Below are 18,545 nucleotides of genomic sequence, written 5' to 3' on the forward strand. Positions count from 1 at the left end.
GCTATCAGAAATTTTCACAACCTTGATTGACCATATGTGCACATAAAATGGATTGGCCAAAGAGGATTGAGATGTCATCAATTGATACCATTGGTGAAAACCTTTTACCATCTGCCACACCCTGACCTCATAATTTTACACTGTGGTGGAAATGACCTAGGCACTTTGACTGGGGTAGGTCTGGAGATGGTTTTAAAGGACACCTTTGGGCAATTGATGACACTTTTTCCACAAACGACCTTGGTATATTCCAATATATGCCAAAGACAGAAATGGAAGTGGTCCAACCAATTTTGTCCACAATTTGAGAAAGCACGGAAACATGTGAATAAATCTGTTTCTGCTTACATGAGAGACTATGGAATGGGTTCAATATACAACAATAACTTGCGTTACAACATGCAAGATATCTACAGAGGAGATGGTGTGCACTTCTCACATGAGGGGAATAGAATATTCCTCCTGAATATAAGACTGTGCATTGGAACCTACTTGTAGGTACCTAAATCAGCCACAGAACCCAAAAGCTCTTTTCAGAGCTACCCTACCTCTGATCACTCAAAATGATTACTTTTCTCTAACTTTTTTCACTATTTTTCACCAAAGTACGCTCCCCGGTACGCTCCCCGGTACGCGTACCGGGCGCTCTCCCCGCGAAAAATTAAAAAAAAAATTGTATTTTTTTGGCCTATATGGGCCTCCTAAGCCCCCCTCAGAAAACCTAGGGGGTCAGGGGGTGTCTACCGTGCCCCCTTTTACCCATTCCCAACGTTGTTTGTCCTCCATCTTGCGTCTCAAATCTACAGAAACACAAGATGGAGGACTCCCGTTGCGCTTACCGGTACGCGTACCGGGGCGCGCACCGGTGAGCGCTCCCAAAAAAACCACTGGAGAGACTTTCACCAAATATAGAATAGGCCCTACTACATACCAGTCCCTACCATTTTCTCAAATTTGGTGGAATTCCATTGAGCCATTTGAGCTGTAGCCCTGTCTAAATATCCTGAGGTAAATTACATGACAAAAACACATATGAAGTGTTAGGATTTACAACCAATTAAAATGTTACTTTCATTTTCTACTTTTTTTCCTGACATTTGATTGGTTATGTACATGAATATAAATGAAAAATGAGAGCGAAACACGGCCATTTTGACTACACCTACCTGAGGTACATCTTGAAAAAATGTTCTCCATTTATCTTCATCACCTTTTAATAAGGTAAGTTGTTAATTTGTAAGGGGCACTTTAAGTTAATTTGTAAAAACGTTTTCTGATAGTTATTTACTGTCCCTCTGTTATAGTTATAGATTGAGATAGGCTTCTCTGTTATAGTTATGAATTGAGTTAGGCTTCTCTGGTATGAATATGAAATTACTTAGGCTTCTTCACATACACTTTTTTGATATTTCTACTTCCTGCCTGATACCATACACTGCCCAAAGATAAATTCACTGTTAAAAACTCAGAAGTACTTGTCTAAACTTAAACCCAACACTGCCCTAACTCTACTGATATATTTATTTTTAATGCAATTTACAGCAAGAAAATGGAAGGAGAAGCAAATATTTCTTTCAAAATAGTTCTTTAAAACAATCCTGAGGAAACTGTGACTTTATGGATCAGTCTCTAGACAAAGAGTTAGTTAATTGTGTGGAAGAAATTGAATCATGGACTGCAAATGAGGACATTCCTGACGATATAATGTTGGAAGTGTTATTAAATTTTGAAAAATCACAGCAATAAATTATTATTTAATAATTAAAAATTGTTCCAGACATTATTCTTTTTTATATGTAATTCATGAAATAGTACCAAAATGAATATAATATAATGTGAGACTTATAGTATACTGTGCAAATTTTTTTTGTTACATAGTAATTTTGCTCATAGTTACTTCCTTTCTCCCACTATATTATCTCCAATGTGTATTTGACATCTCCAAAAAATACACAACAACTGACAAAGTGATACAGATATTCACACAGTTTAGTCACTATCCACTATATTTAGTGAGACATTATAAATTGGTCAAGTAAACAGTCAATTACACTGCTACTAAATCCTCCATCCAAATATTTATTTATATATGTCCACTCATTCTTCAATGTAAATTGCTATATATATAATGCATATTTAAATAACGAAGCAAACCATATTCACTGGATGATGTCATCAGTGATGTCATCAGTGATGTCATTTGAGATGTCATCAGTGATGTCACTGACCATGTCATGAATGATCTAATATGTGACATCATCAGCAGTGGATTGCGGGTGCGCGAAATATAGTTAGTGCAACTAACTATATAGGAGCAATTTCATTGGTTTTGTATGAGTAAAATGTCCAGCTAACTATAACACCACTAAAACTTATAGTTTTTTGAGTGAATTTCAAATGTTTTTTAAAAACTAATTCCTTACTATATAACTCCTGAAACCTATGGTTTTTTCAGTGAGTTTCAAAGGTTTTTTTAAATGCTAATTCCTAACTATATAAGGCCTGAAACCTATGGTTTTTTCAGTGAATTTCAAAGGTTTTTTAAATGCTGATTCCTAACTATATAAGGCCCGAAACCTAAGATTTTTTTCAGTGAATTTCAAAGGTTTTTTAAATGCTAATTCCTAACTATATAAGGCCTGAAACCTATGGTTTTTTCAGTGAATTTCAAAGGTTTTTTAAATGATAATTCCTAACTATATAAGGCCTGAAACCTATGGTTTTTTCAGTGTTTTAAAAAAAAAAAACTTGATTGGTTAACTGGCTTATTAAGTGTATCTTAGGGAATACATATATTAGCGAGTAATGTTTAAATATTTAAATATATGCATGAGTGATGTAATATGTGACGTCATCAGCAGTGCATTGCAGACTTGCAAGTTATAGTGAGTCCAACTAACTATAACGTGGGAATTTCAATGGTTTTATGCGAGTAAAATTTCCAGCTAACTATAACTGGTGTGAAACCTATGGTTTTTTCAGTGAATTTAAAAGGTTTTCTACATGCTAATTCCTAACTATAACTGGTGTGTAACCTATGGTTTTTTCAGTGAATATATACATATATAAAATTTCTATGGCAAACTGAAACCCCTCATTTTGTTCCTTTTCAAATTAAATGTATTAAGTGTTACCACTTTATTCCAATCAAGATGACTTCAGGTGTGCCATACTTTTGTCATAAGTAAGACTGTTAGCGTTCTAGTTGTTCTTTAGAACACTCTGGGACATTCTGTCATTGGGCTATAGTTGGGCTACATCTGGCTGATATTTGGGCTACATTTGTTTTTTTTTGTCTCCGGTGGCCATCTTTGGGCTACATTGGGCTACATTGGGCTACATTGGGCTACATTTGGGCTCTAACATATATATAGCCCAATGTAGCCCAATATATATTTTTTCAAAGTTAATTTTCGTAAAAACCACTGGAGCACATATCTTGAGACATAGCAAAGGCACATCGGGCTACCAGTCCCTACAATTTTGCCAAGTTTGGTGGAAAACCATTCAGCCGTTCGGGCTAAAAGTGAGTCCAACCGCCCTATGGAAATTAACATGGGGAAAACACGTTTTGGGACCCCCCTTTTATCTCGGCCCCCGCTTGATGAATCCCCCCCCCCAAAGTTTCAGGGAAGGAGCGGACCGCCGCGAGGCAAAGTTAAGGAAAATTTCAGGAAGATTCCTCATCCGGCGCCAAAGTTATTCCCAATAGAATGTTGCGTTTTCCCTATGGAAAACAATCCTAACTATATATACCTACTGGCTATCGCCAGTAGGTAATAACATTTCTATGGCAAAATGAAACCCCTCATTTTGTTCCTTTTCAAATTAAATGTATTAAGTGTTACCACTTTATTCCAATCAAGATGACTTCAGGTGTGCCATACTTTTGTCATAAGTAAGACTGTTAGCGTTCTAGTTGTTCTTTAGAACACTCTGGGACATTCTGTCATTGGGCTATAGTTGGGCTACATCTGGCTGATATTTGGGCTACATTTGGGCTCTTTTGTCTCTGGTGGCCATCTTGGGAAACTGCATATCAGAATTTTTTTAATGAAATATAAGAGGATTTGAGAAGTCACTCAAAATGTGCCCTAATTTTTCTTTCTTCAGCACTAATCATAATTTCTATGGCAAAATGAACCCCCTCATTTTGTTCCTTTTGCAAATTAAATGTTTTAAGTGTTTACACTTTATTCCAATCAAGATGACTTCAGGTGTGCCATACTTTTGTCATAAGTAAGACTGTTAGCGCTCTAGTTGTTCTTTAGAACACTCTGGGACATTTATTTATTTATTTATTTATATTCTTATAACGCGCCTGAATCAACCCCGAAGGGGTATCTCCGCGCGTAGCTTCTGTAAGGGTTGAAAAACATATTAGGAGATAACAGTGTAGGGAAGCAGGAGGAAATTAATCTAGGGTAAATAGGTATGTTTTTAATTTTTTCCTAAAGGAGAGGAGATTAGGGATTTGTCTCAGCTGTGGAGGCAGGGAGTTCCATAACAAGGGGCCTTTGAGTGAGGGGGCCAGGCCTCCCTGTCTTGCTCTGGTCACTCTGGGCACTTGCATCAACATGGTGTTACTGGAGCGCAGGGCACGTCCAGGAGAGTAAGGGACAAAGATGTCTCTTAGGTATTTGGGACCGGACCCATATATACACTTATGCATTATGCAACATAGTTTGAAGTTGACGCGTTGTCTCACCGGGAGCCAGTGAAGGTAAGAGAGGAGTGGGCGTGATGGGGTTCGGGGAGGGGCATTCAAGATGAGTCTTGCTGCAGTGTTCTGCACCACTTGCAATCTGCACAATTGTTCTTGATTGGCAGAGATGAGTAGACCATTACAATAGTCTACCCGTCCGATGACCAGTGCTTGTACCAGCGTTTTCCTGTGGGTGTCAGGCAGGAAGGGGAAGATGCGTCGTAGGAGTCCAATTACTCGGAAACAAATTCCCGTGACTTGGTTGACATGGTCTTTTAGTGTCAATGTTTGGTCTAGGCGTACTCCCAAATTTTTTATGGTCTGTTTTGTCACGGGGACAGGTCCTAGCTCAAGTGGCCACCAGTCCGGGGACCAAAGCAGGGTGGCCCCTCCAAACAACATGACTTCGGTTTTAGTCACATTGCATTGGAGGAAGTTCTGGGCCATCCAACCTGCCACAGCTCTCATTCCATTTTGAAAGGATTGCAGGACTGCAGTTGTGATGGTTTGGAAGGGAAACAACAGCTGGGTGTCATCAGCGTAGGAGATTGGGGAGAACCCGTAAGATCTTATGATGTCCGCCAAGGGGGCCACATATACGTTAAATAACGTGGGGCTCAGGCATGAGCCCTGTGGCACTCCCTTGGTGAGCTTCCTACAGATGGATTTGTGGGAGCCTAATTTGACACCTTGTTGCCTGTCCGCAAGAAAGCTTTCAAGCCACGCAAGGGCGGTCCCTTTTACTCCCACCTCCCTCAAGCGGCCGAGAAGAATATTGTGCGACACCGTGTCGAAGGCAGCGGACAAGTCCAATAGCACCAGAATCACTGAGCTCCCCCCGTCAAGTGACATCCTGATGTTATCAGTCACTGACAGGAGGGCTGATTCTGTGCTATGGTTTGGGCTAAAACCAGATTGAGAGTGGTCTAGGCCGCCCGCTGCCTCGATGTAATTGGACAGGTGTGCGTTGACATGTTTCTCGGCCAGCTTGCTTAGATATGGTAGGAGGGAGATGGGCCGGAGGTTGGAGAGCTCCGTCCAGGGGAGGGCAGCATTCTTCCGGATGGGGTTCACCACCGCTCTTTTCCATTCAGTTGGTACGTAACCCTTCTTCAAAGACTGGTTGATTACATCTTGAATATGGGGGCCTAACAGAATACTCAGGGAGGCTAAGGTTTTAGCAGGAATAAGGTCATCCGGAGACCCGGATTTTACATGGGTCATTAATGTTAGAAGCTCTCTATTATTGATAGGAGAAAAAGTGGTCAGCCTGAAGTTAGTGTTTTCAGTGGGGAGGGGGGCAATCAGAGTGCCATTATCTGTTTGAGATGCTAGAATTTTATCAAAAATGGATTCTATTTTATTTAAAAAATATAGGGAGACTTCCTCACATAGATTTTGTGAGAAGTCATCCGGACTTAAACATGCCATAGGCTTGACAAATGTCTCAAGAATCCTATAGAGTTCTTTCGGAGAATTGCCAGCTTCTGTGAGTTGTTGGGCTATGTTGTTTTTACGGGCAGCTTTGACGTGTTTATAGTAATTTGTTTGGGCTGCACGGTGGGCCTTCTTGTTATCCTCCGAGTGGAATTTTCTCCACCTCTTCTCTATCCTCCTACATTGTTGCTTCTCCTTTCTGAGAGCCTCGGTGTACCATTTTTCCTGTTTAGCCACAGGAAATTGCCTAGATGCTTTCAGAGGGGCAATTTTATCAATGGCTATAGTGAGTGAGTCCTGAAATATTGTTAAGCTATGTTCCACTTCATCAGTGTCCTTAATGTCGGGTTTTTCCCATACCTTCTGTAATGCCTCCAATGTGAGTTTATGCCACTGTCTGCGCATAGTAGGGGATAAGGATTTCTTACAAGAGCCTTTGTTAATTTTAAAAATAGTGAACTCTAATAAAAAATGGTCAGACCAGTCTAATTGGGTCGGTTTATTGCAGGATATATTATCAAAGTTAGTATATATCAAATCAATGCAATGTCCGCCTTCATGTGTGGGACCCTGGTTTTTTTGTGTAAGACCAATAGTCGCCAGATCAGCAGACAAGCTTTTAGTCTCCGCTGATTCAGGTTGATCGGTATGTATATTAAAATCCCCTAGAAGAAGGAAATTCTCATTAGCCCGTATATATGGGCCTAGTATCTCTAAGAGGGATATTGAGAAACTTGGACAAGTAATTGGGGGTCAATGACATTCTGCCATTGGGCTATAGTTGGGCTACATCTGGCTGATATTTGGGCTACATTTGGTTTTTTTTGTCTCTGGTGGCCATCTTTGGGCTACATTGGGCTACATTGGGCTACATTGGGCTACATTTGGGCTCTAACATATATATAGCCCAATGTAGCCCAATATATATGTTTTCAAAGTTAATTTTCGTAAAAACCACTGGAGCACATATCTTGAGACATAGCAAAGGCACATCGGGCTACCAGTCCCTACAATTTTGCCAAGTTTGGTGGAACACCATTCAGCCGTTCGGGCTTAAAGTGAGTCCAACCGCCCTATGGAAATTAACATGGGGTAAACACGTTTTGGGACCCCCCTTTTATCTCGGCCCCGGCTTGACGAATCCCCCCCAAACTTTCAGGGAAGGAGCGGAGCGCCGCGAGGCAAAGTTAAAGAAAATTTCAGGAAGATTCCTTAACCGGCGCTAAAGTTATTCCCAATAGAATGTTGCAATTTCCCTATGGAAAACAATCCTAACTATATATACCTACTGGCTGTCGCCAGTAGGTAATATATATATATACATATTTATATATATATAGGTACAGCTGCCAATTGGCTGCTACATGCAGAGAGCCATTATCCAGCACATTTGAATTGTAGCATTACCTTTGGGGAGATGCTGCGTATCAGAAGAATCTGCAGTACAGATGATGATTGTATTAAAGCACAGATCGAATGCCGGACTAGATTCATTTCAAGAGGTTACATACCTAGTGTAGTAGAAAGCCATGGCAAAAGCCAACGAGCAAGGCAGAGCACAGGCATTGGTGAGTAGAACATCTAAGGATAATAATCCAGTGACAGAACAGCCCCAAGACTCATTCTAACATATAGTAATCAACATCAGACTATCAGAAAAATAGTCAATAAGAACTGGGCCCAGATAAGGAATGATCCTGTGCTGGGAGAGGAACTAACAAGGTCCCCTAATCTAACCTCTAGAAAAGCCAGCTCTATGAGCAACTCACTAGTCACATATAGTCCTGAGGTGACTCAAAATACCACATGGTTGATTGGCAGTAAAGATTTTATCAAGTGTGCATCCTGTAAATCATGCAAGCAAGGTGAGAGCAAGACAGAATTTACCACACCATTCAGGAACAGGCCTACAAAGATTGATAAAAAAACTGACCTGCAAGACGGAGTTTATGGTGTATATGCTGGAGTGTCCCTGTGGCCTGCGCTATGTGGGCCGCACTAGGCTGCAGGTACACAATAGGATACTCCAGCACATACACGCAATCAACAACAGTGATGTGGCATATCCCGTTGCCCATCATTTTGATGAAATGCATGCTAAAAAATCTGCTGAATTACGTTACTTTGTAGTGGATTCTATTGCCCCATTGAGAAAAGGTGGAGACTGAGAGTCACGTTTGAGAAAACTGGAAACTAAATACCTTTTAGAAATGGATACTAAGACTCCCAATGGGTTAAATTCCAGTGAGGACTTTTATACGCATTTATAACATCTTACTGTAATTGTGTATATATCTGTTAGTATTTATTTCTGTAAGTGCTCATGCTGCTGCTTGTGTTATTCATGTTTTTATCATTATTTTTGTATTTTGCACTAATTATGCACAGAGGGTTTTTTTGGTATTTTTTATGTGACACATATGTTTATGCACTAGCACTTTAACCGTAGATTGAGTGCATTGGGTTAATTTCCCACTTGGGCTTTATTGTTGCACTAAGCAAATAGAGGCATTGTTTACAGTTACTACTTATTGTGCAATATGAAATGCTTATGCTGCTCCATCAAATTTTTATGCAAAAAATATATTAATTATTTTTATCTCTTTTTTAGGCATATGCTCATTTCCACTTTCTTAAACAACTGTACATATATTTATAATTGAATATTTATATATGACACGTTCAGTTGGTTTTATTCCCTTGTCTGGCACATGTATAATAATGTTGTCAGGCATTATCAGGTTTTGACTTTTAATTAATTTTAAGTCTATTCTGAGGGATAAGATGTTTAAGGTATTTATGTTCATGTGAAGGTTTGCACAATCATTGGTAAAAAGAACTGTCTAGCCAACACAGTACTTGAATAAAGCTTACAAAGGATGTTTTCCATGTCTATGGTTAAACATTGCACTGTCACTTTAAAAGGGAGAGATTGTACCGAGTAGCGTGTCATGTAATCAAGGTTCCACGAGGATCGAAACGCACAATGGCGGCGGTGCTGGGCTGACAATCATAGAAAAATAGCACTGCAATTTGGGTTCACATCGTCTTTTCCTAAGGATTGTGGAGCTGTGAGACGAGTATTCTGGATATATATATATATATATATATATATATATATATATTGTTGCAGCAAATGTCCCAATATGAGAGGAGCAGGCAGAAGCTGGTGCTGGCGGCGAGGTTCGGGACACCCTCGCAAAACAATGAATACAGCAAAGTTTCTTCAAAAGAAGACGCCGCATACTACCTCAATTGTGTGACTTATTTGTTTATTTCTTGTAGGTTCCCCACCTACGCGTTTCAGACAGGTAAACTGTCCTTGATCACGGTTACAAACCTTTTGTTTGTAACCGTGATCAAGGACAGTTTACCTGTCTGAAACGCGTAGGTGGGGAACCTACAAGAAATAAACAAATAAGTCACACAATTGAGGTAGTGTGCGGCGTCTTCTTTTGAAGAAACTTTGCTGTATTCATATATATTACCTACTGGCGGTCGCCAGTAGGTATATATAGTTAGGATTTTTTCTCTATGGGTTTTTTGAAAATTCTATGTCTAATAACTTTGGCGTTTGTGGACGGAATTGGCTGAAATTTTCAGGAAAATGGCACATTTTGTTTCTGAGCAGCCCTTGAAAATTTGGGGGGGGGTTCGTCCAGTGGGGGCCGAGAAAAAAGGGGGGTCCCAAAACGTGTTTTTAACATTGAGTTTTCCATAGGGCGGTTGGCCTCACTTTTAGCCCGAACGGCTGAATGGATTTGCACGAAACTTGGCAAAATTGTAGGGACTGGTAGCCCGATGTGCCTTTTGTAGGTCTCAATATATGTGCTCCAGTGGATTTTGAGAAATTAACGTTTAAAAAAAGATATATATCTGTAACAGCGGACCGGGCAGCGGCCCAGGACGCGTACTTTTCGCGCAACGGAGCTTTGTGAAGCGAAGCTGATTGGTTCTCTGGCGTCTGTCAACATTCCAAACAGTCCGTAGCGGCCGCCATCTTGTCTCTCGGTAGGATCGAGAGACAAGAGGAGGCCAAAGCGAAGGGGCAAATGACCATAAGGGGGAATAGTAGATCCTCGCTGACCCCCTAGGTTTGATGTGGAGGTTTTAAAAGGGCCCCGCGGGGCAAAAAAAAATAATAATAATAATAATCGAACGGCTGAATGGATTTGCACGAAACTTGGTAAAATATTAGGGACTGGTAGCCCGATGTGCCTTTGCTAGGTCTCAATATATGTGCTCCAGTGGATTTTGAGAAATTAACGTTCAAAATAAGATATATATCTGTAACAGCGCTCCGCTTCGCGTACTTTTCGCGTTACGGAGCTTTGCGAAGCTGATTGGTTCTCCGGCGTCTGTCAACATTCCAAACAGTCCGTAGCGGCCGCCATCTTGTCTCTCGGTAGGATTGAGAGACAAGAGGAGGTCAAAGCGAAGGGGGAAATGACCATAAGGGGGCATAGTAGATCCTTCCTGACCTCTTAGGTTTGATGTACCATTTTGCCAAGTTTGGTGTAATTCCGTTCAGCCATTCAGGCTGTAGACGTATGTAAATGTCCTATGGAAAATTGCATGGGGAAAACACATTTGAAAGTGTTGAAATTTAGAACCAATTAAAATGTTACTTTGGTTTTGTATTTGTGTGTGATGAAAGTTAATTGGTTATGTATATATGTCAAATGAGAGGAAACCACAGCCATTTTGTGATACTACTGTCTGAGGTACATTTGTGAGGAATTTTTGGTGGTGAATTTCTGGTGTTTGATTTACACAGTACTAACACTTTTCCTACTTTTAAAAAGGTGAGTTGTTAATTTGTAAGGGGAACTATGTTGTACACTTGAAGATAATTTGAAAAATGTTTTCTGTTATTTATTTGCAGTCCTTCTGTTATACTAAATACTTGATAAAGTTAGTTTTATATTATGTATTACTAAAAACGATAAATGAAAGTGATTATTTTTTTCTGCAATTTACAGCAAGCAATTTCAAAATAAAATGGCTCACAATGAAGAGACCGTGGCAATTTCTTTTGAATTGTCCACTACATTGATTGAAATTGAGAGCACCAATAATGAAATATTGTCACAAGGAGGACATGACTTGTATGATTCCATTAGATTGATTGAAATGGACAGCACCAATAATGAAATATTGTCACAAGGAGGAGATGACTTGAATGATTCCACTACATTGATTGAAATTGAGAGCACCAATAATGAAATATTGTCACGAGGAGATGACTTGAATGATTCCACTACATTGATTGAAATTGACAGCACCAATAATGAAATATTGTCAGAAGGAGGAGATGACTTGAATGATTTTTTTGATCAATCTCTTGATGGCGAATTTATCGAGTGTTTGGAGACCATAGAGTTACAAGAATCATTATTGGAGACTTTTCATGAGGACATTGCTGATGAGGACATGTTACTAGTTCTTTCAAATTTAGAAAATTCTGAAGAATACATTTATATTTAGAAATCAAAAATTGTTTGAGACATTATTCATTTTTATTTTTAATTTATGAGGTTGTAGCGAAGTGATTGTAGTATAAAATGAGACTTATAGTATAGAGTGCAACATTTTTATGTTACATGGTAAGTTTACTCATATTTACTTCCCTTCTGCCACTATATTATCTCCAATGTGTATTTGACATCTCTTCTTCATCTCCGGCCTCCTTTCTCTCACTGTGTGTCTCCGATGCATCTTATCGCTGCTATTTTGTGTAATTACAGAAGAGAGTAAAATAAAATAGTTCGGAACGTGAAAAGGGGGCAAAGTAGAGAACTCCTCACCCCCTAGGCCTTTTTAGGCGGTCCCAAAAGGATCAGTTTCTGCTTTCCTGAGAGATTATGGTATGAGTTCCATATACCACAATAACTTGCATTACAACATGCAAGATATCTATCTCCTATTACCAACTTTTGGAGATATTCGCGCTAAGCGCGAATATCTCCAAAAAGTAACACCTGCCCTGAGCAGTTCTTAGCCATGTTATCCAATGGGAGGTGGATAACATGGCTAAGAGCATTAGCTCGGTAATGTATGAATATCGCTGAGTTTTTAGCGATATTCATGCATTGCGGCCGTTTATTATCGCATTTGTGATAAACCTTGATAATAGCAAGGTTTATCTTCGATAATTTCTGATGATGCTTAGCGGTAAAAAATTCATTGGTAAGCATCGTTAGCGATAAATATCGCTTAACTTTGGTAATATGCCCCAACGTCTGTTAACGTTCGATTCGAAGGAAATGAGGAAGTGTTGAAAAACATTGTCTGCGCCATCTTGCCTTTTTTGAAATGCCACACTTTTGTCGTGCACGGCAGCCATTTTAGATGTCTTGACCAGACCCACTCTCTGCACGCTGTCGATTCGTAGCATGGCTCCTCACCCTCGCAAGCATCTTCCCCAGGCACTGGTCACCCCCGCTCTCTGTCTTATGCATGGGCAATAAACCTCCCCCCATCTGCGCTGCTCTTCCCTGAGAATCACACTGTGCCCGCCCGACACCTCCCTTTCGCCCTATTCACTACCGCACCCTCTGACACTCCTCTTCCTCTGTGTCCGATTGTCCAGGCTATCAGCTAGCCCTGCAGATGTAGTTTATGGCCCCAGCTGTAAAGAATCACCCCTCTTCAAAGGAGTTATAGTAGATCAAGGCCCACACCCGATGAGATCCGTCACACCACACGTGTTCCTACTATCTGAAAACTATCCTGTATTGTGATTGGGGAGGGGACCGAGCCTGAAGCGGAAGATTCCAGGAATCACTCTTTGTACATCAAAGTTTTTACAATTATGTGTCACATTAAAAATATATAGCACTCCAACAAAGTAGTAGGAATATAAAACTTTAATAACATATAAATATATACAACAAAACAAAAACAGTAAAAACATTTAAACAACGAAGAGACCGTGGCAATTTCTTTTGAATTATCCAATAGATTTATTGAAATTGACAGCACCAATAATGAAATATTCTTGTCAGTAGCGGTCTGTTGTGCGAATAGTTCCAAGGCAGCAGAACGCGCTGAAATCTAGATGGCACGAAAGTGATGTCTAGCAAGTTGCCGCCCAGCAAATAACGGCGTGGGGCGCCGCGGGGGTGAGTGAGTCCAGTAGGCACCACAGCTATTCTTACCGGCATTGCAGAATTACTGCTGGGGACAATGCCTGTGCTGTAGCAGGGTCACAGCAGAAACAAAAAGGATTCTGTTGAAGATGTTGTTGGTTTTCAATTTGAAAACAGTTCTGGTGTCAACTGCTATGTTATTGTAGTGGTTAATGTTTTGTTTTCTCTAGAAAATGTAAAAGAGGGGGAGGCAGTCCAAAGTTCCGTTAAAAGGGCAAAGGAAAGGATCGGTGGTTTGAACTATCAGTCAAAAAGGGGAGGGGGTGCAACAATTTTTCCTACCGGGTCACACTGTGCTTTCACCGGAAGTGAGGTCTGCAGGATTCTAGTAATTCAAAGTGAGGCTGGCGCCGACGTCCCGCGGATACAGTTTCGTCACTCCACGGGTGATCATGGCAGTCATTCCCCATCGGGGGTCGGAGACTCCCGCGGCTCCTCTAGAATCTTCAAGGTCGTGGAGGACTACGGTGGTGGAGTCAACCAGTGACCGGGCCATTTCTTTATGCTGGGCCCGCTCTTGCCAGGTCGACCGCCATTTTGAGAGTTCGGTAGCTACTGGCGATCGCGGGGTCAAATGAGCGGACGGGCTCCACCCTGCCGGGCGAGACGTTGCAGCATGGCCACAGTGGAAGAACCCTTTTCCGGGCGCCTGGAGCGCTGAGGGTGCAGCTGGGAAGCCTCCACCTGGGGAGGCGGGAGAGGCCTGTTCGCACCGTCTCTCCCTCCCAGTGCACCCCACGGCGTCTCGCTTGAGATTTGTTATGGCCGGACCAGGCGATGAGGACGAGGGGGGGGGGTCGGAGGCATGTGCAAGACATCCCCCCCCAGGGTTGTTGCAGCAATTATACAAGAAAGAAGAAGTTTCCCGTCCGTCTTCGGGCCGGGCTTCCGGTAGATGTCGGCCGGACGCCCCTGGCTCTGGCCCCATGAACGGGTTTCTTGGTTTATTGGCTGCAGCCGGATCCCGTCGGCCTCGGCCCCCCGACCATTGGTGGCCGGACCGGAAGAGCATGTGGCGGGACTACCTGCAACTCTCAAGGGCCACCGCGGCCGGACTGGGAGAGAGAGGGGAGGGTCGAGGAGACATTCCCCCCCCCCTGCAACTGTTCAGCGTTGTAAAGGCAATCCCCTGGCCGGGTCCCGCTGGTCTCGGCCTCTCCTCCGGCTACACCCTACGTTAGGATCTCCTGGCCGAGGCGTGGCAGCAGGACCTGCCTTATATGGGCTGCTCCCGGCTGGGCGTAGCCGGAACCCTGCCCCACCTTGGAAGTTTCCAGAGTGGGGGCGGATGTTCTACTGACTTGCATTTTCCCTAGTCTATCGATTTTTTTGGCGTGGCAGGCGGTGGGACAGCGAGGGGTGATTTGGTTTCTCTTACTGTTTTTCTGGTCTCTCACCACTGGCATATTTCTAACGTTTTCTTGTTTCTAGGACATTAATAGGTTTTATCATTACGTTATGTTATCGTTTCTTTGTTCTTTGTTTAATAAAAGTTCATGTTCATCAGTGGCCTACTGATTTTCGATTTCCTATTCTTTTCTTTCCAGGTTGTTTCATGCTAAAGTTTCTGTTAACAGGATACAGTGATCACTTCGTTATTATTGCATATGTCCTTTTCACTAGGGGTGCTCTCTGGTCGGGCCAGATGACGTATGTCTAGTAAATGGTCCGGGTGAAACAGGTGCATCAATCAGTGGGGAGTACATAGGCATGACAGATTACAACGGGGGAGAAAGGTCCGCATTACGTACCCTTTCACTACTTGCAAAGATTTTCCTACGTTTATTTGCAAACAGGGAATACCTCCAAAAAGAACTAATTCCCAAACAGTCAATGTTCGGACAATCAATCAATCAATGAGGAATGAAATAGGTACGACGTGTTAAAGGCTTGCGTTACCTACCCTTCACTATCTGCAAAGGGAGAGAGAATATTCCTATTCTTCCTCGTTTGCAGGCAGAGAAGATCCTTAAGAGAACCAACTTCGAACAATTCAATGCTCGATTCAAACAATCAACAAGGGGTACTGTGAACACAAATGAACGCCGCTTATGTACATACGCATTGCTATTTTCAACAGGTTGTTCCTAATGTTTCTATTTTAGCGAGGTCAAAAAGAGATCCCATTAGTGGCCTACTGATTTTGCTCGATTCCTTTTGTTTTTTTACACGGTTTTTCGCTATCTGCAAAGACTAAACAGAGTATTTTGACTCTGTGCTTGTTTGTAAATAGAGAATGAACCAAAGAGAACAATCAATCAAATGGAGAGAGAAGCAGGCACGACGGATTACAAAGGGGGCAAAGGGCTGCGTTAACTACCCTTCACTATCTGCAAAGAGAGAGTACTCCTAATAGAAATGAGGGGTGGGGGGCAGCATTCAAAGCAGATCAGTGTGCATAAACACGAAAATGTTTTTACTTACCACGTACTTGACATTCGACAGCTTATGATATTTGCTATTAAAAAACCATTGAAATTCACTGAAAAAACCATAGGTTATAGACCATATATAGTTAGGAATTAGCATTTACAAAACCTTGAAAATTCACTGAAAAAACCATAGGTTATAGACCATATATAGTTAGGAATTAGCATTTAAAAAACCTTATTTTACTCACACAAAACCATTGAAATTCCATATATAGTTAGTTGCACTAACTATATATCGCGCACCCGCAATCCACTACTGATGATGTCACATATTACATCATTCATGACATGGTCAGTGACATCACTGATGACATCACTGATGACATCTCACTTGACATCAATGATCACATCACTGATGATATCATTCATGTTATAATACAATGCATCTCCTCACACTGTAATATAACCTCCGTTACACCCAGTGTTAAATAGAGAGTATCATTTTTGAAACCATTGACACACCAATACTAGTTACTACATACGCACTCACTGATTCCTATGTCTACACACACATTCACTCATACAATCATTCATACATACAATCACTCATCTTTACAACACTATCATATGCACTCATACACCTATACAGACACTCACACTCTGCCACTCATCCATGGAGTTACTCACACACCTCGTCAGTCCTGAAAAGAATCAATCACACTTCCATTTTCTCATCTATACAGTTAAACACAGAACACCTTACATTTTTGAAACATATACTAACACATAGTTACTCTCTTATAGAATCACTGATACAAGTACACATTGATCTGCACAGAGTCACACACCTCCCAGCCAGCCATACACACACTCAGTCTCCCATACAAATACTTGTGCAACCAATCAATAACCCATATAGCTACTTATATAGCTACTGATCAACACATGCAGCAGCTTGCACAACAACAGACATACTGATGCACACTTTCAGACAGTTTAGTCACTAACCCGTGCATTCAGTAAGACGCATTTAATCACTCACTCATACAGTCAATCACGCACCTACTAAAACCTTCATTCAGACACTTATACATCCACTCATTCTTCAATATGTAAAACATATTTAAACTTTACAGAAACACATAATCACTGGATGTTGTCATCAGTGATGTCATCAGTGATGTCACTGACCATGTCATGAATGATGTAATATGTGACATCATCAGCAGTGGATTGCGGGTGCGCGATATATAGTTAGTGCAACTAACTATATATGGAATTTCAATGGTTTTGTGTGAGTAAAATAAGGTTTTTTAAATGCTAATTCCTAACTATATATGGTCTATAACCTATGGTTTTTTCAGTGAATATATATATATATATATAAGATATTATTGCAGCAATTCCTGGAGCTCCAAGAATAATCACTGCGGCACACCTCCATACAGCATAAAAATATTTGTTTATGAACTGAGACAACGCCTTTCGGCAGAAGCCTTTTTCGAGTAACAGTAAAGTGCCCAATTGCCTATAGAAATAGTCTTAGACACTCATAGACATAAAAAACACACTATGGTACATATAGGGTGCACCCAGATTTGAATGGTACAACTCATATTGCTATTGCACATCCAATATTAATGTTCCTCAAAACTCAAATTAATCTGCTGAGAAATGATGCACTTGTCATGATACATTTATATGTAAGCAATTCCTGGTATCTATTTTTAATGTCCCGGCTGTGTTCAATGAAGTTGCCTGAATCAATTCATGTTGCAACATTAAAAATCACAGTTATGTCATATCATATACTGACAATTAATACTACATAGGTTTAGACCAAATGCCATTCCTGCAAGGCTTGCATAAACAACAAAAATCAGAGTAGGTATAGAGATTAGCAAGACAGGATGAGGCTTATCAACAACAATATTACCTGTACCAGTGATTTTGTTGTATACATTCTGGAATGTCCCTGTGGCCTCAAATATATTGGGAGCACAAGGCTACAACAAAAACTCAGAATCCTGTAACACTTACGTGCCATCACCTATGGAAATGTTAATTGTCCCGTGGCCGGACATTTTCACGAGAAACATGACAGCAATAGCGGTCTGTGAAGTTTCTGTGGTATAGATAGAGTCATAATACACCTGGAGGGGGAGACAGGGGGAAACATTTACGTACTCTGGAATTGGGATACATCATTGATCTCAATACCAAAGTCTCTAGTAGTCTGAATAGCGTGGAGGAGCTGTCCACCCATATACTGCCACGTGTCTGAGAAACAGATACCAACTCAGGGATGGGACCATAGGAGGGTTCTCCAGTGGGAAACACCTACCTACCAAGGGATGGGGTTACCTGCAACCATACATAACCAATCAAGCTTTTGTACATAAATTCTATTAAGGGTTGATCACAAACATTTATTTTTCTCACTTTGCACTTTATTCACCTTACCTTTTTTAATATACGTAGGTACTGTGTGATCGTGATGTAGTAACATGATCACAGTATTTGCACACTAATTGACGTATATGAGTGTATAATTGAATCATATTCACCACCCACGCATTGTTCTAGCCCATTCGCATAGCGGTGTTGCTGCAGCCAGAGAGATCGTTCAGATTGATTATGAATAACTAGTAAAAAAAATCTTGAATATTCAGATTGGATGGATCACTTACCATCTGCCCAGGTCCTCTGAAGGAGTGATACAGTGATGAAACCCAAACTTTCATATTTTTTCAATATAATTGGTTCAATAATTTCAAATTTTTTGCACATACGGGGTGATACCTTTGCTGAATAAGATTTTTTAATAGTACAGAGTAAGCTTGTTGGCATAATACCTACATATACATTTTAGATTGCCTG

General features: G+C 40.9%; 1 protein-coding gene across 3 annotated transcripts in view; it reads right to left on the reverse strand.

The window, feature by feature from the left end:
* Window positions 1-18,545, reverse strand: part of SH3GL3 (SH3 domain containing GRB2 like 3, endophilin A3) — a 1,443,414-nt gene that overhangs the window by 435,765 nt on the left and 989,104 nt on the right. The gene's annotated exons all lie outside the window — the stretch shown is intronic.

The sequence above is a fragment of the Lissotriton helveticus genome, chromosome 3_2 (assembly GCF_964261635.1).
Source record: "Lissotriton helveticus chromosome 3_2, aLisHel1.1, whole genome shotgun sequence".
Lineage (NCBI taxonomy): Eukaryota > Metazoa > Chordata > Amphibia > Caudata > Salamandridae > Lissotriton > Lissotriton helveticus.